Genomic DNA, 17723 nt, shown 5'->3' with positions numbered 1-17723 from the left:
TGAATTATTGATATCAGGAATTCACATTCTTACTAGTAACAATGTAATTATTGATATGAAAAATTATATTTCTACTAGTAAGAAATCAATTGTTGATATCAACAATTAATTTTGAATGGCAGCCTATGGTGACATTTCACTAGTGAAAATACAATTACAGATATCAAGAATTCAATTGTTGATATCAATAATTAAATTGTTGATATCAAGAATTCATATCCTGGAAATTAATAAAAGTTAAAACGGCTTGCCATACTACTACATGTTCTATGATATGATATTGTATATTATTGTATGTATAATTAAATGATTTAAGCCTTGTACAATATGATAGGCTACTCGAATTAATGGAATAAGCACAGCACGGTCACAAATCAAACAGCACGTTAATTGCCATCTCTGTGCGTCTCCGTCTCAGCAACCAAACCAGCTCTGATTCATATACATTAATTAATTACTACTTGATATGTCTATTTAAACGTTTTAAACTTCGTATGATCTGTATTCTAACTGTTAGAAGCCCCGGTTCCCATAGGAATCTGAGACTCGCGCTTGGGACAGTACATGCGCATTGGCTTGTCTGACCTGAAAAGTAAGTGTTTGGTCTGACTCTGAATGAAGCAGGTGGAATGTATTTGAGCAGCAGCGTGGAAATCAACGCTGTAGCTATAATGCAGAATGGAGTTAAATTTATTATATTTCTCAAGTGGAATGGATTTGACTGACGGCGCTCTGAAAAGTGAACAGATATATGCGCTGAATTAGAGACGGTAGAAGTGAGTGGGTCCAATATCATTGGTCTTAAAAAGTGGGTGGGTCTTGTCCCACCCATATACAATGGTTTTGACGCCCATGGACCCGTCTCATCATGCAGTTCCCTTAGAACAGTTGTTTTGAATTGTGTTGGTATTATATACCAGCTGTTTCTTTTGAGATGTTTGGCGGAACAGAATGCCATGTTCATCCATCTTCAGCTTATCCCATTCTCTCAGAAGAACTTTGGATAGCGAGTTGACCGACCGCAACTGCGGAGGAGGCCTTGATCCTGTTTGTAAGTGTTCAGTGATTACTCTAATGTCCTTTTTATCCTTTTGTGCTTGTCTAATTTCTTCTTTTGCTAGGGGTTTGAGGAGTCTGTAAGTTTCCTACACACATGTTGGTACCCTCTGACAGGCTACTGCAAGGGACACATCTGGATTATGCTGGATCTCCACTGCTTGTACAATAGCTCCCACACAGTCAGATGAGAACTCCTCAGTACATTTTCTCATTGTCATTGCGAGGTCGGCTGGCATCCTGGAGAGTGAGTCTGCATTTATGTTTTCTTTACCGGGACAGTAGCGGATGGTAAAGGTGAAGTCGGCAAGCTCTGATATCCGTCTACACCCGGGGTCGTTAAACTTGGCAGAGGTCAGGACATAGATCAATGGGTAATTGTCGATGAACACCATAAAGGTTGGTGCGTAAAACAGATAGTCTTTAAATTTTTCCGTTACAGCCCATTTCAGAGCTAAAAATTCCAGTGTGCAGGTGGTCATTTTTCTCTGCCGCTTTCAAAGTTTGGGAACCGTAGGCAATTACTCTCAGCTTGCCATTCTGATTCTGGTATAAAATTGCTATGTTGGATGCATCCATAAGGAATATGAATGGTTGGGAGAACTCTGGAATCCCTAAAATCGGAGGCTGAACCAGGCAATCAATCAACTTCTCAAGTATCTCCTGATGGTGTTCTGTCCACTCAATGGATTTACTTGATGGCACCACATGATTCTGTTTGTTGTTTTACTTTTACTTTCCTCTGTGGTTCACCATCAGTGTTAGCTTTTAGCAGGTCGTAGAGGGGAGAAGTCTTTGAGGTATTGCCAATAATAGCTGAGTAGGCCCAGAATTTTGCCGTTCCTTAATTGCCGTTACAGCGACTGTGTCCACAGCATCCATACTACTGCCTTCAGCTGAGACAATTCTGACCAGATAACGCAACTTCTTCTTAAAGAGCGCACATTTCCTTGATTTTAACTTGACTCCATGGGATTGCAACCTTTTCAGCACTCTCCTTACCGCTTCTACCTGTTCGTCAAAGGACTCAGTGGAGACCAGTGAAGGGGATGGATTGGAATCCACTGCTGCTTCAATGTATATGTAATGAGTAATTATAATCATGGTATTAATCAATATTTTTCCTTCCAAATATCAAATGAGTTGAATGACTTCTCTGGAGATTTTACTTTGTTATAGAAGTTACCAGTGTGATTACTGAAATGTTCTTTTCATGTATTCTTTAATGTCTGTATTTGATATCCGAATGCAGTAACAGTGCTTGCTCATTTAGCCAAGCTTCCAGAAATGAATTATGAACTTGTTTTGTGTTTGAGAAAGGTCTTCAACGTGTTAAAACATATAGGGGTCATTGAAGCCAATAGTTTAAGGGACCATTTCTTGGTTAAAGCCTTACTTTCCAGTTAGACTAAAGTTTAGCTATCCTTGAGAGAAAGAACGCATTATCTTGATGTTTAGAGAGGACTCTCCTGTTTATAGTTAGAGCCTGTCCAAATCCAACCTTGGAAAAGCTGTGTGTCGTGTGTGTGTGTGTAAGTCGTCTTGGTTACAGGTTAAGGAACTACTGGCATTATTTGAGATTGACTGAGTTGTTGTTCTGGGCATGCTGGCGCCCAGCAACCCAAATCTGTGACCTGGAAGGTCATGACGTGCCTAACTTCAGCTGCATAATCGATGGAGATATGCTTCAGTCTATCTGTATATGTGTGGAAAATTACTGTGTTTATCTATTTCTTAGCCAATGAGAATCATTCATCCTGTAAGCAATGACGTAGCTTAGACCTTGGAAATGGTATAACTGCTGTGTTCTTTGTAACTGTAAGTGGGGCGGGCTACGAACTCCTGTGTGAGTCTTGAAGCGGACTTCTGCTGATGAAACTGCAAACTATCTTCAGTAAATCTTTTCTTTAATTTTTTATAATTCTGACTCTGGGTCTTCATTCTTCATATCTGGTTCTGGGTCTTTAACTGTATACCCCTTACACCAGGATGTCAATCCTTTCAGGCATTCCTCCATAAACCGTGGGAACGCTGCGGGTGCATTCATAAGGCCGAGGAGGATACGAATTCATCCCTAGAGGCCCCACGGTGTTGTGAATGCAGTCAGGTACATGCCCGCTGGGGACATGAAGCCTTAGTGGTACGCATTTTTCCTTAATCTAGCAGAGAGAACCACGCATTGGCCTCCAGGCCATCTAAGACATCCTGTACCCTGGGTATTGTCTGGCGATCAGGGATTATTTTGCTGTTCATAGTCAATAAACAGCCTGAGACTGCCATCTTTTTTACAGACGCAGACAATTGGGGGTGAGTAAGGGGAATGGGACTTGGCAAGATAAATAACATTGTTTGCCCACTAAAGACGTGACTGCAGAATGCTGGTTAACTTGACAAGGGGCTGTTAAAATACTATCAAGGGACTGGAACTCAAGCTGTCTCTGATGGCTCTTGCTACATCTCTCATGTTTTTGGGACTTCTCTGCCGCTCGAGTCACACCCTGTCCCTTTGGGGCAACCCGCTATGGTTTAACAGAGCTCCTGGCTCAAGGCAGATAGGGAAGCAAATAAGTTAGTTAGGGGAACAAGTGATAGAATTAAAGGTCGATTGGAGACGTTCGGGGACGTCGATTGGAGACGAGACACAGATGGAATTAAACGTCGATTGGAGACGTTAGGGGACGTCGATTGGAGACGGTAGGGAACGTCGATTGGAGACGAGACGCAGGTAGCAGGTGCGTAGTTAGGTTTAGGGAAAAATCTACCACAATTTGGCAAGCCAGCCAGGAGTCCACAGAATCTCCCTCTGTCGGGTGAGAGGGGACGAGGAATCACGTTGTATTCATTCTGCCAGACTGCAGAACCCTGTTCGACAGAGGGACCATTCCAGACGGGCTAAAAGAAATTAAGGTTAAGGTAGGATGACAGACTTAAAAAAATTTCCTTTAAAACGCTTCTAAATTAATTAAAAGATTTAACTGAAAATTGGCTATTCTGTTGAGTAAAGTTTTGAAGAAAACTGGTGATCACATTTAAAAAAATTAAGAGTTGAATAAGTTTTTACCTTGGCGATTAAAGGGCAATGATTATGGTTAAATTCAACCAAATTGGTATTTGTAGAGTATTTTATTTGTTGTGTTTGAGAGTGCTCCCAGAAAGCTGTCAATAAAACTTCCTGCAAATAGCAACTTGTCATGCTGGAAACCAGATTTGGGAGGGAAAATACCCTGAGATGCTTTAGTAATACAACTTGCTTTTTGTTTGAATAAGACTTAAATTCTGTTTGAATATAAAGAAAGTTTAAAAGAGAAAGTTGAAAGAGTTGAATATGATCATTAATATTGTTATCCTGAGATTTATGAATTTCTTACATTTTGAAATCATTAAAAAAATTACAGAAATTGTTAAAATTATAAATCATAATAATAGGAATATGCACCTGTGAAGCACTAAGAACTAATTCCTCAGAATTAGGAAATTTTGAGTCATGAAGAAACTTTTATGGGTTAAACTTTGATTTATTTATGTAAATGAGATATATAGAACCGAGCAGGTGCATAAGTGCTCTCAAAGTGGTGAATAAATAGTAAGATATTAACTGCACGTGTTTAAATATTATACTTTCTATCTGAAGACGTCTACAGTAGAATTTGTATTCCGTTATCCCTTGTGGGAGACAGTGTGAAAAACTGATCCATTGCAGAAATTCTAAGATTTTGGTTTATGTTAACTAAGATAATTTTTATGCATTGAGCATTGTATGAGAATGAGATTGTGTGACCAAGTTAACTATAAATTGTGATTTGAACAGGCACTTAAACAGACATCTTAGTCATTTTATTTTGGTTTCTTGTAAAAAAAAAAGAGAAAAGACATTTACATTATACACTATATTCTAATCAGAGTTTTTCTGCTTTTTCCTGCGTTTTGCAAAGAAACGTTTGATTACAGGATTACAGACAGCTGCCTTGACAAAAATGAAAGCTGAAAAACTGGGATGACTGAAGAGGAAGGAGGCCCACAAAAATGAAAGCTGAAAAACTGGGATGACTGAAGAGGAAGGAGGCCCTTCAGTTCCCCTTCTGAAAGAGGAAGTTGACACTACTGAGGGGTCAACATGGTAAGACTGAGACAGTGCAGGAAAAGGTGACAATTTCACTTTAGACTTCCTAAAGACAATTTTGCCATGCATTATGCAATTTTGTGGCAGGATGGATCAAAAGCCAGACCGAGAGTGCCATCACAGCCAAATGAGATCAACTGAATGAAAATCCACACAGAAAGACTTCCATCCTCTCCCTTGTGGGCCAGGTGCTGCATTTTCAATGATCACTACAGAGACCGTTTCAAATTTAGTTATTAATTAACTTGATTATGTTTTGATTATTCACTGGTTTCAGCAATTCTTCATATTCCTCTGTTTAAACTAACACTCTGAATCTGCTTTTAAATAGTACTAGTCCAGCAGCCCCACTACAGGAAGTTTAAAAGCAGAAGTGGGAATTTACTCACAAATCAGCGAGCTTATGAGCAACAACAAAAAGTTAGAAAATTTGAAATTGTGCAATGAATGACAAATTGCATTTGAGAAATTAAAACTGGTTCTCTCAACTGCAACTGTAGGTCTATACAGTTATATGATTTTGAAGAGTTAGGTTTTCAAGGTGTAAACTTAAACACATGGCGACTGCATCGGACAATTGATATAAGGTAAGGTAAGGTATATTTATTTCATACCCGCAGGTAAATTTGTTTTGCAGATAAAAAGAAGAAATGTTTAGACACTTTCGCAACGTTTAGACACAAGGGGAATGCCACAGTGTGTCAACGTTCAGTAGCTTCTGTCGTCGTCAAAGTTGTTACCGTTCAGATTTAGTGGTATTCCACCCTTAATAATATATATATGTTCCCCATTCAGTTCACAAACTGCTAAAGCAGACAAAAAGGTATGATTCTCTGGCCAGAGAGGGGTGTGTGAAAGTGTGTGTGTGAAAAATGGGGGTCTATGAGACACCAAGACAATTAAATGATGTCAATCAAAACAGCTGTACCTAAATTTATTAAGTGGGCCCACTGGGTAAAATATGCCCACATGGTGAAATATACCCAATAAAATAACGGCCATGAATGAATTTGGCTAACTATCCTGGCATGGGTTATTGTTGTGGCAGAAATAAACCGTGCCACACCTGCGCAGTGTATAACTTTGGGAAGGCAGAGAGCAAGCAAGCTTGCCCTGTCCACCCCATAGATTAACTTTTTCCTTTTACAGGATGTCATGATGGATCATATCGAACAGAACTGATTCTGTTCCAAATGTAAAAAATATTTTCTTGTTACTGTTTAACATGAAATTTCACAGGTCTGATCAAAAAAAGGACGACCGGCCAGACAAGCAGATGAGTTAATAGATGTTGTCACTAACAAAAATACACACGTCAACAACAATGCACAGCATAAAGTGGGGGATAAAGGATGTGCTAGTAACATACCTCCCTTGCCAACTAGGGAAAGCCCAACGGTTCGCAAAGAGTCACCCTGGTGAAGATGGAACATCAATGGGGCAACGAGATGATCCACACATCTGGAAGAAGATGTGGACCAACTAATGGTTTAATCTTAGCATAATAATCAATTTTGTGTGATGTTTATTGATGTTTTATTTGGTTCAATCACACTATACTGTAGGGACTGAGTATTGAAATAGTTCTCATGATTTGATCAATTACTGGTTCATTTCAAAATATTTCAGGTACATGTAAATTTAAAAGAGGAAAATCTCTTAATTCTGTAGAGTATAGGGACTCTAACTAGGTACATTACTGTAAAAATAATAAATAATCTAGGGATTATTTCTGAAGAAACTTGAGGGTTTCAAATTCTAATGCAGGTATCATAGATGCTAAAACAATTTTATAGTTGTAATAGTTGTTCTGTAATAAGAGAGAATGGGAAAATGTCTATAGCAATGACTATAGCATTAAATATATTTTAGATTTTTACACATATTTTACACATATGATGTTTGTCAATTTAAAAGATACATTTTAAAGTCAAGAAAGTCGCAGTTTGATGTAAAACTGTTGAGGTATAAGACCGTGAAATTACGTTATTACAAAGACTACAAACCCAAAAGGCGCGCATGTGACGTCATACCTTTTCTCTCAATGAATAAAGCTAACTTTACTGAAGCTAACGTCTGTCATGTTTTCTATAGTCTAACGTTATAATCGTAACGTTACGCCGTCATGCCTGTGTGTTTTGTACCAGACTGCACACACACGAGCTTGGTGACATACATAGTGCGAGACGAAAGATGTAGTTCATTGAGTGATTCAGGGGCACAACTACCCAGTGTTAGAGGGGTATGCAGCAACAATTTTGGCGCCCCCCCCTATAAATAAATAAGTGTGCCGGACATCATCATGTATGGGCTTCAAATAATAAAGGTTTATTTTAAAGTATATCAGACAGCCACTGTAGGCCTACCATAATTATACGGTGTAACAAAGTTCCAGGTTCAGTATTGTGAGGATGGAAGAAGACAAGGGTCGGTGTGACTGGGTCTTGTACACTTTATTTAGAAAATAAATAGAGAAGAAGAAAGTTGCGCTGGGCGCCTTCACCATAGGTAAACTATAGCACTCGACAGGGAAAATAAACAGTCCTTTAGCAGGCAATAACTCAGTCCATGTGTGTACAAGTCCCCAGTCCTTCTCTTTCGCCGAACTCTCGTACCGCCCGGCTTTTATCCGGTCTCCCCACGCCAATCACTGCAATCAGAAACAGGTGTTCGTCATTTTGCACTTGACCTACTTTCTTACCGCTCGGCTCCGCCCCCGTTCCTCCGCTGCAGACCTCGCTGGACCACGCCCCCCTCGCTACATACCCCCACCGCCCGACTCAGGCCGGGGAGCCATCCGGACTGCAGCCCCCCCCCTCCTGGAAAGGAAGTCGGCCACAGCCATCTGTACACACGGCTTGTGGACCACCTGGAATTTAAAGGGTTGTAACGCTAGATACCAACGGGTGATCCACACGTTGGTATCCTTCATGCGGTGGAGCCACTGCAGGGGAGCATGATCCAAACAAAGGATGAACTCCCGCGCCAAGAGATAGTAGCGGAGGGTGAGAACGGCCCACCTGATGGCCAAGCACTCCTTTTCAATGGTGCTGTACTTAGTCTCTCTCTTCGAAAGCTTACAACTAATGTACAGCACCGGCCCCCCCCCCCCCCCCCTCCATCTCCTGGGACAGGACCGCGCCCAACCCTCTGTCCGACGCGTCAGTCTGCAGAATAAAAGGGAGAGAAAAGTTAGGAGCCTGTAAAAGCGGCCCGCCACATAGAGCAGCCTTTATCTGGGTAAAGGCCTGCTGAAACTGCTCCGTCCACTGGACGGTATCTGGTGCCTCCTTTTTAGTTAGATCAGTCAGCGGGCTAGCGAGGTCCAAATAATTAAGAACAAACCTTCTATAATATCCCGCCAGCCCCAGGAACTGTCTAACCTCCTTTTTGGTCTTAGGTCTTGGGCAGGTCGCAACTGCTGCCGTCTTATCAATTTGGGGACGCACCTGCCCATGACCCAAGTGGAAACCCAGATACCTGACTTCCACACGCCCAATTGCACACTTCTTTGGGTTGGCCGTGAGTCCAGCCCCTCGCAGCGCTCCGAGGACAGCCCGCAAGTGCTGCATATGACGCTGCCAGTCATTACTATAGATGATGATGTCTTCCAAGTAAGCAGCGGCATATGCAACGTGCGGCCGGAGAATTCTGTCCATCAGGCGCTGGAAGGTCGCCGGAGCCCCGAACAACCCAAAAGGAAGTGTGACAAATTGTTGCAATCCAAACTGCGTTGTGAAAGCTGTTTTTTCTTTGGACATTGGACTTAAGGGGATCTGCCAATATCCCTTCGTTAAATCCAGTGTCGAATAAAAACGAGCAGTACCCAGCCGGTCAAGTAGCTCATCAACCCGAGGCATTGGATATGCGTCGAATTTCGACACGGCATTCACCTTGCGATAATCCACACAGAAGCGGATCGAGCCGTCCGTTTTAGGCACTAAAACTATCGGGCTCGCCCACTAACTGTTGGATTCTTCTATTACTCCCATGTCCAGCATAGCCTCTAATTCCTCCTGAATCACTTTCTTTTTATGTTCAGGCAGACTGTATGGCCGGCTACGTACTACTACGCCCGGATCTGTCTCAATGTGGTGCTGAATGAGATTCGTTCGACCAGGCAGAGGCGAAAACACGTCAGCAAATTCTGCTTGCAACTTACGAATATCAGTAATCTGAACCGGCGAGAGGTGGTCTCCTCCAAGTGCCAGAGCGAGAGATTGTGATTTTAAGCTCGTCTCTGGACCGAGATCCTCCTCCCCACTCACCACCGATGCCAGCATTACTGATTCCACCTCATTCCACTTTTTAAGCAGATTGAGGTGATAAATTTGACGTGCCCCGTTCCTGTCTGATCGAACGACCTCATAATTGAGATCTTCCACTCGCCGTGTAACCTCAAAGGGTCCTTGCCACTTTGCGAGTAATTTAGAACTGGATGTGGGAAGCAATAAAAGTACTTTATCTCCCGGTGCAAATTCTCTTAACCTAGTCCCCCTGTTGTACAACCGACTTTGCGTGTCCTGGGCCTGTAACAAATTTTCCATAGACAGCCGCCCCAAAGTGTGGAGTTTTGTTCTCAGGTCCATGACATATTGAATTTCGTTTTTGCTATTCGAAGGTCCGTCCTCCCAAGTTTCTCTAAGCACATCCAGCACCCCGCGGGGCTGGCGCCCATAGAGAAGCTCAAAGGGGGAAAACCCCGTGGAGGCTTGGGGGACCTCGCGTACAGCGAACAAGAGGGGTTCTAGCCATTTATCCCAATTTTTGGCGTCTTCGTGAACGAACTTCCGAATCATGGATTTTAACGTGCGATTAAAGCGTCCCACCAGTCCGTCCGTTTGTGGGTGATAGATGCTGGTGCGAATCGATTTAATGCCCAATAATTCGTGAAGCTCGTGAATCGTACGTGACATAAACGCCGTGCCTTGATCGGTGAGAATCTCTTTTGGGATTCCCACCCGGGAGATTAATTGAAACAGTGCACTCGCCACGCTCTTTGCGGAAATAGTGCGAAGTGGCACTGCTTCTGGGTATCGTATTGCATAATCCACTAAGACTAATGCAAAGCGATGCCCCCGTGCAGATCGCTCTAATGGCCCGATGAGGTCCATACCAATTGTCTCGAAGTGGACCTCCATCAACGGAAGCGGGCACAAAGGTGCTTTTTTGTTGGCCGGCGGATTCACCAGTTGACATTCACGACAAGAGGCGCACCACTTGCGCACATTCTCGTGGATGCCCGGCCAAAAAAATCGGGTCATTAGAAAATTAAGTGTAGCTGCCTGCCCTAAATGTCCAGCCATCGGGTTACAATGAGCCGCCTGAAAAAGCATTTCCCGACGGCTTTTTGGAACTAGCAACTGAGTTGTATCTTGCTTTGACTGGGTGTCTTGGGTCACCCGATACAACTTATCTTTTATAATCGCAAAATAAGGATATGAAAGAGGTCGGTCTGGGTGAAGAGGCTGTCCGTCGATTGTGCAAACCTGATCAAATGCATTTTTCAGCGTTTTATCGCGGGACTGCTCCAGAGGAAAATCATCGCGCTCTGAAAGATCTCTCCTTTCAATCGCGCTCCGTTCCTCTGAAACAGGCTCCGATGGTCCCGGAACAGCCTCTCCTACCTGAGGAACCGCCTTCTTCCCCCGCTTCCTTTTCGTCCCAGAAGCACCCGCACACAAATGCCCCAATAACGTTTTAAACCCTGGCCAATTGGTCCCCAAAATCAGCGGATGCCGGAGGTGCTGACTAACAGCCACCTCTACACTATGCTTTTGTCCCCTGAATTGGATAATGACTGGCATTAAAGGGTATTCCATCACCTCCCCGTGCACACACCTCACCTTAACCGCGCGGCTCTTATCCAATGCCTCGGACTGCATCAGGCTTTGATGAATCGAGGTTTGGTTACAACCTGAATCCACCAAAGCCTGATACGTACCCCCCTTTATGCTCACCGGAATTTGGTACAGTCCGCCCTGACCGGGGGCAGCCTGCGGTGTGTCGGGGACCCTGACCAGCATCCCCACCTCCATCACCGGACACTGGTCTATCAAATGCCCAGGGTCCCCGCAACGCCAACAGGCCGGCCCAGACCTCCCCGCCGCTCCAGTGGCGGGAAGCGGGTCAAGCGGTTGGCGTGGGGAGAGCGCAAACGCCGGCGTTGGAACGCCGCTGGTCCAGGAGGTGAACTTCCGTGGAGCCGCCCTCGGACCCTCACTGTACTCCGTAGCGCTCCCAGACCTCCACCTCGGCGCTGGTCGGGGTGGAACCGTTCCTCGGAACCTGGGAGCAGGGACAGGAGGAGAAGAAGAAGGGAAAGAAAAAAAAGAAGAGAGAGAAGACGATAGCAGGGTTTCACCGACCCCTGGGCACGCCACCAGCTGGTCCTCCGCCAATTGGATGGCCTGGTCAAGCGACGTCGGGCGGTGGCACTGGACCCACTGCGCAGTCTTCTTGGGCAGCCTCGCCACGAACTGCTCCAGTACCACCTGATCGATCACTCCCTCGACGTCGCGGCCTCCGGCCATCAGCCACTTGCGGCACGCGTCCCGGAGCTGCTGCGCGAAAACAAAGGGTCGGCCAGACTCCCCGAGTTTTAACGACCGGAATCATTGTCTGCTTTCCTCAGGGGTCCGACCGACCCGCTGGAGGATGGCGCGCCTCAGGTCCTGATAGACCAGGAGGTTTTGGACTGGCAGTTGTTTTGCGGCGATCTGCGCCTCCCCGGACAGCAGGGGAATCAGCCGCACTGGCCAGTCCGACAGGGGCCAGCCCCCAGCCTCGGCCGTCTTCTCGAACAAGTTGAGGAATGCCTCCGGGTCGTAATGAGGCCCCATTTTGAGCAGCGGAATGGACACGGCCAAGGTAGCAGCTGGTGTTGAGGGGGCGGCCCGAGCCTCCCGGTCTATCCAGCTCCGGAACAGCTCGCGGTCCTCTCGTTGGGCCCTGAGGAGCATCTCGAACCTCCGTTCTTGCTCCTCTTTGACATCCAGCAGGGCCCGATGTTGTTCTTGGTGGAGTCCCGCGAGCGCGTGGATGATGTCCTCAAGTGGCGACGGAGAAGATCTGGCGGTGGCTCCTTCTTCCATCCCGGGTTTCGGCACCAGTGTAACAAAGTTCCAGGTTCAGTATTGTGAGGATGGAAGAAGACAAGGGTCGGTGTGACTGGGTCTTGTACACTTTATTTAGAAAATAAATAGAGAAGAAGAAAGTAGCGCTGGGCGCCTTCACCATAGGTAAACTATAGCACTCGACAGGGAAAATAAACAGTCCTTTAGCAGGAAATCAACTCAGCCCATGTGTGTACAAGTCCCCAGTCCTTCTCTCTCCCCGAACTCTCGGACCGCCCGGCTTTTATCCGGTCTCCCCACGCCAATCACTGCAATCAGAAACAGGTGTTCGTCATTTTGCACTTGACCTACTTTCTCACCGCTCGGCTCCGTCCCCGTTCCTCCGCTGCAGACCTCACTGGACCACGCCCCCCTCGCTACATACAGTATATGTGTACACACATATATATATTATTAACAATGTTAACAAATAATAAAAAGTTACAAACAAAACTATAGCCTGTATGTCTGACAGCACAGCTAACATGAACAGCTAATGGTAAAACAAAATCTATTTGTTTCCATGATAAACCAGCCTCATGGCATAAGTAATGTTTTCCAGCTTCTAGTCATTTATTGTGCATGCTACCTTATATTTAGCCTACCAGTTGTTATTTTACTTTAAAGTTGCAGTCGGCAAGTCTGGCAGATTGACTGGACTTAGGCAAAATTTTGAATGTTTACAACTCTCATGTCCCTCCCCCACTATCAACGAATACCCTCCCACCGAGTTCGTGCTCGTCAGTGCCTGTGCAACAGATTTTCTGTGAACGCGCCCGTCTCATCAGCATCCATCAACACCATGGAGTATTTGGAGCTAGTCAGATAGCACATACAATAACAGTAGCTTTACTACTGTTCTTACTCTCGTAAGAAATATAGAGTAGCATTGATTCTTCCTAAAAGCCGAACTTTATCCCTTCATCTGGACATGTTTATCCACCTAACGATTCGTTCACACGGATTTCAGTGCAAACAAAGCTAACGAACCTGCCCAACAAGTGCTAACGTTAGCTATCCATACCAACACATTTGGGCAAACATACTTAGATTACTAACATAAAACTAAGAAATAAAGTAACTGGTTGATAAAGCACAATTACCTGCCGAGAAGAAATGTTGCAAGCTCTGCATCCAGCTTGAACCCAATTAAATCACGTAAATCTCTCCACCTTTCAAATGCCGATCCGATGTTGATCCTGGTTTATTTACGGGCACGGTCGCTTTCTTTCTTTACTTCTTTCTTTTCAGCAAGTGTTCTCTTTTGCATGTGATTTTAGCGTGCGCAAGGGGGGCCCTGTGCACGACCTGTGATTGACAGTCAGATCTCACACCCCCCTGCGCTGATTGGAGCCGATGATCCGGGAGCGTTGGATTTTTGCAAAACAAATAACACGCTCCATATGGAGTTAGAAGCTCGGTTTTTTTTCTAAAAACACTTTATTTATGTTGTCCTGTCGGATTATAGTGTCGATTTCACTGAATATGATCAAAAAAATGTTGCAGACGGCAGCTTTAATAAAATTGAGATATGTCATTCATGGGATTGGTACCATAGGGTTAACCAAAATCTAAATGTAGATATCAGCAATATTATTTGGCATTAAGTTAGCAAACACTTGCCAGTCTGTTAACATTAATATTTGCAAGCCTCCAAGTTTGGTAGCAAATCTATGCATCATTCCATGGTAAACCAGAGATATTGCATTAGTTGTTTTCCAGATGCTTGTAATTTATTGTAGATGCTAACTTATATTTTTCAGTTTTCAGCTCAGCAACCTCGGTTTTGCATATTCTAAGCTAGCTAGCGACATATTGTGGCTGCCACATTCCCAGTGTTAGCAAACGCTAGTCTGTTAACATGAATATTTGCAAGCCTCCTCCAAGCACAGACGTCACACTTTCCTACCTGTTGCCTTTCACCATCCACTTATTTAGCTGCGATCACATCCCTTGACATGCCATCTCCTTTTCCCTCTTTCTTTTTCTATTTTTAGCCCCCGACAGCTTTTTTGCTTTATCCATATTTTTCGAGTTTCAACGACAACTCACTGCTGTGCTGCTCACTCAGTGCTCACGGTGCCCCCGCCCGCTCGCGATGTTACCCTTCTATGTCAAAATTAATTATATGATGGAATCTTATGAGGGCGCCGGCGCCTACTCTAGCCTGTTAGTCCTCTAAAATTTATATAACTTTTTTTATATTCAACTTATATAACTTTTATATAAATTTATATAACTCATATAAATTAGATTTTTTTTTTAACCATCGCTTTGGCCCCCCATGCGCTGCATATAGCGCCTACCAACTTTTTGCGCCACTGGAACGATTTTCACATAAAACTAAATGTAATGCCTGGTTCACACGGGACGATTTTAAAATTGTTGCCCGATTTTCCAAACCTGAGAGACCCCACAAACACCGATAAAAAATCATGGGTCTAACAGTTTTGGTCGTACAGTGAGTGGTGTGCAGCCACACGGCAAAATCAACACATCACACACAAACCGATTTGACTCCCGAGCATTCTCAGGCCAGACGGAAAATCTTGCAAAATCCCTTGGGATCAAACGTGACTTCAGAGTAAACAATCAGGGCGGACGAAGAGGATGCAGTGTCGATAGTTTGTAGTTTGTTTTTAACCGAAAAAAAAACGTTATCAAAAGAAAAGGCGATGGTCAAAGAAGTGGAGACAACGCGAGCATGGACGGCTGTTTTGATTTTGTTTCCCGGTGCTTCTCGTCACCTCGCTTTCTGATTGGTTACACGCCACAGTCCACAGGCTGCGTGCTCATTTGTCCCCTGGGGGACACCACACATGAGGAGAAATCGGGCCAAAAAAATCCAACATGTTGGATATCCCCGATTTGAGATCGGAGCGGTCCCGATGTCCTTCCGAGCAGACGAGAGCACTCTTAACACACCACACACGGCAGGAATATCTGATCAGATTATTTTACCATAATCGGAGCATACATAAGATTGTCGGAAGGGGTAAATCGGGGCTAAAATCGGCCTAATTATCCTGCCGTGTGAGCCAGGCTTTACTCTTCTGTTTTATGAAAAACTGTGACTTTCTTGAATTTCATAATTATCTTTTAAATTGACAAACATCATATGTGTAATTCAGGGCACAGTTCAGACAGAATAAAAAGATAAGTTCTCTCTCTCGCCATTGACTACCATACATATTTTTTCCGAAATAAGGTCCCATGAGCCGGAAGCGGAGGGGAGGGACTCAATAGGCTCTCTATTAAGGTCACTGACTTATAATAGGATGATTCGGAAAAGAGCAGGTATGAAAAATTAATTTGAAGAATTAAAAATCCAGGTATGCCTAGTGGTTGTGAATGATGATTACGACCAGAGAGGGGAATGTGATAGATTTTTTTAATTAATCAACAAACATTTTTTTTTCTTGCAGGAACAACATTCTTATGCTTTTGCTTTTGAATTTGAAATGTATGTTTCCCCTTTAGTTGTAAACTCATGACTTTGGTTTTGTGTGTGTAAAAATAACAAATATGGGAAATGAAACTAGATGGGCATTGCCTTGCTGCTACTTGGGGGAGATGCTCAGAGAACTGCTTGAGTACTCTCCCGGCCGTGATTAAAGCATTTAAAGGACATTTGCTGAAGTCTGTTTTTGTCGATTATTCCTGTGCAGGAAGCAAGTCAGATAGGGAAGTAAATAAGTTAATTAGGGCAACAAGTGATAGAATTAAACGTGGATTTGAGACGTAAGCTGGGGACGTCGATTGGAGAGAGACCCAGGTAGCAGGTACGTATTTAGATAAAGGGAAAAATCTACCACAGTACATAATTAAATTCATGAATAATACACAGTTCTAACACTATTAAAAATACATACTGAGTTACTGAAACAATCGTCATATGCTGCGTTTACACTTGGCATTAACATGCGAACTGTATCAGGATGTTGTCCACATACACATTGAAAAGGTAAACTGATGGGAATGTTATCCGATTAGCGTGTCCAGGTGCGGAGGGAGTCGAGGACGCATTGTGATCGGATCTCAGTGTAATGTAAACGCAATCCAGCCATCGTGTCTGCATTCACAGGTGGACGTCATATAGGCTAAAGCCCAGTCTCCCTGCGTGGCTGTAAATAATGGTTAGACGCAGTTTAGACAAGAAATTAAACTTATTTGAACCTTACAATAAACGTCAATCTTTAAAACAGTTTATTTAGACTTACATGATACTATTTGTGTCATTTTTCATTTTAATAGTGCAACATTATCTGAACGAGGCGATCGCCTGTATAGGGGTAGACTGAGTACAGTTGAGACACTTTTTTGCGTTTTGATTTTTCACACAAAAATAGATACTGAAAAGAAGTGAATTCTAAGTGGCATGCCACATGACATTTCATTAGCTTGTAGACTGAGATATTATCAATCAATAATACCCATAAGTAGTTTACATTTTCCACAATTAGCTCATAAAAATACGGTATTTTTGTCTTAACTTTGTCTCAACTGTACCCATATGAGGTACAGTTGAGACAGTACCATGGTACCGTTGAGACACCCATTTTTAATGATGTAAAGGTAAATGTTCTAAAAACTAAATGTTCATTGCAAATATAATAAATAAAGACAAATAAAGAAAAAAAACAATTGGGCAACATGTTTAATTATTCATCCATTTAAATTCATTCATTTTATTTAAATTAGCACTGGTTAAAATATACAAAACAGGAACAATATATTTAATATATTTATTAATAATACACAGTTTAAATATCACAAATATCAAATTGTATTTTCATTTGCCTCCTATGCTGGCTAATTACGACGTTAAACCTGTTATCATAACACTGAACAACTTAAGAGTTTGTTTCTTAATAGAAATCTATCGGGGGTATACACGTGTACACTCCACAATGAATAGCTTATTATCCTTACTGTTAAACGTCACTGGTGTCATCACAAACGTTATTCTGTGCACTAAAAACTGGCATATTTCATGGTATTGTGTCATGCAAGATCATTGCAAAATCTAGAGACATATGTGCGAGGTGGCCAGCGGGGTAAGTTGAGACACGTGTACCATGAAATATGCCAGTTTTTAGGGCACAGAATAACGTTTGTGATGACACCAGTGACGTTTAACAGTCACATAAGGATAATAAGCTATTCATTGTGGAGTGTGCATGGTGAAGTGAACGTCTTATCTTAGAAAAAAAACTTTTGCCGATAACTTCGGACCGGAGATGCGTCCGTTGTTCAAATTTCCCACGATCAAAGAGGACACTAATACGCATGTGCACAGCAAAAATCACAAGTTGTGCTTGCTGCGCACGCAAGTTATTTAAGGTGTCTCAACTGTACCTATGTCACTGTACCCAGTCTACCCAATCACAGTCAGTCATGAGATCTTAATGAAGAGCTGCACGATGCTGTGC

Source organism: Siphateles boraxobius, unplaced genomic scaffold, assembly GCF_051911475.1.
Source record: "Siphateles boraxobius isolate OS27281-9 unplaced genomic scaffold, OSU_SipBor_1 7, whole genome shotgun sequence".
Taxonomy (NCBI): domain Eukaryota; kingdom Metazoa; phylum Chordata; class Actinopteri; order Cypriniformes; family Leuciscidae; genus Siphateles; species Siphateles boraxobius.
The sequence above is the reverse complement of the archived record's forward strand: the minus strand, read 5'-3'. Positions refer to the sequence as shown.